A 1353-nucleotide genomic window follows, 5' to 3' on the forward strand; every position below is an offset into this window, starting at 1 on the left:
GCTGAAGAAGTTCATGACCTGCATGCCCCTGGAGCTGCAGGTCTTGGTGAAGGAGAGGCGTGTGCAGAGCTTCGAGGAACTGAAGGTCTTGCTGAGAAATAAGGAGAAACCCAGGAAATGGGTGAGTGGGACCCTCATGATGGGCAGGGGGAAGGGAGGCCGGTGAATGTACACAGCGGCATTCTTTAATTTTCTGTGTCTTATTTTTTAAATATATTTTTGTTGATTTCAGAGAGGGAGGGGGAGAGAAACATGATGAGAGAGAATCATTGGTTGGCCCCTCCTGCATGCCCCTGCAGTAAGAATTGAGCCTACAACCCAGTGGTGTGCCCTGGCCTGGAAACAGTTCGTGACCTCCTGGTTCATAGGATGAGACCCAACCACTGAGCCATGGCAGGCAGGCCGCATTTGCATTCCTTAGATGGACATCTTTGGACATTGGATCTCTGTCCTGAGGCTCATTTTCCCAATGACCTCAGAATAACCTCAGGGGGTAGACTTGTCGGTTCTGCCTCATGGGTGAGGAAACTAAGGCACAGACCAGGTGCAGGGATGCCACCTTTCTCTCCAGGGAGCCTCTGACAATGTTGGGAGACATGTTTGGTTGCCACCATTTGGGAGGTTGCTATTTGATTGATTGATTAAAACAATTCCTTTTTTAGAGAGAGAATGAGCAAGGGAGAGAGAGGGAAACATCCATGTGTTGTTCCACTGAAAGTGTGAGTGTTGAGTAGGACACCTGCAAGGAGTAGGATACATCCCGGGTGTTACCTTGTTTAATTTTCTCCCCACAGAAGATCATCACCTTGCAAGGGCAGAAGTATCTTCAGGAGAATTCCTATGTCCAGATGGCCGACCAGGAAGACAGTGACACAAACTACGTGTTGGACTTGTCCATGAAGTCCCGATCCCCCATCAATCAGACGGGGGTGCATCCTGAGAACAGCCAGGAGGTCAATGGAGAGCCGGGGAACCAGCCAGGAACCAGTGACGTGGTGTGGGGACAGGTGAGTGTGTGATGCCCTGATCTGGGGGACAGGTGGGAGCTGGTAGAAGGGGACTCAGTGACCATAGCTGCTACAGCATTTGGGACATTTGACACAGGATAGAAAGGGACTCATGAATGCATCCAGGGGATGTATTAAGTCCACGGGCATTTCTGAACCAATGTGGTCCACAGACCGATAAAAATCTAATTTTCCTCTAGGCATTATCAATCGTGAGGATTGGGGAGAACGGGGTCCAGAATCGCTTTGCCTCCAAAATTGGAGGCAGCGAGCAGTTGAGATACCAGGAGAGGCAGCTTAGAGAATGAAGACTGAACACTGTTGCCCTGGCCCGTGTTGGTTAGTG

Source organism: Myotis davidii, unplaced genomic scaffold, assembly GCF_000327345.1.
Source record: "Myotis davidii unplaced genomic scaffold, ASM32734v1 scaffold1828, whole genome shotgun sequence".
In the NCBI taxonomy this organism is placed as follows: Eukaryota; Metazoa; Chordata; class Mammalia; order Chiroptera; family Vespertilionidae; genus Myotis; species Myotis davidii.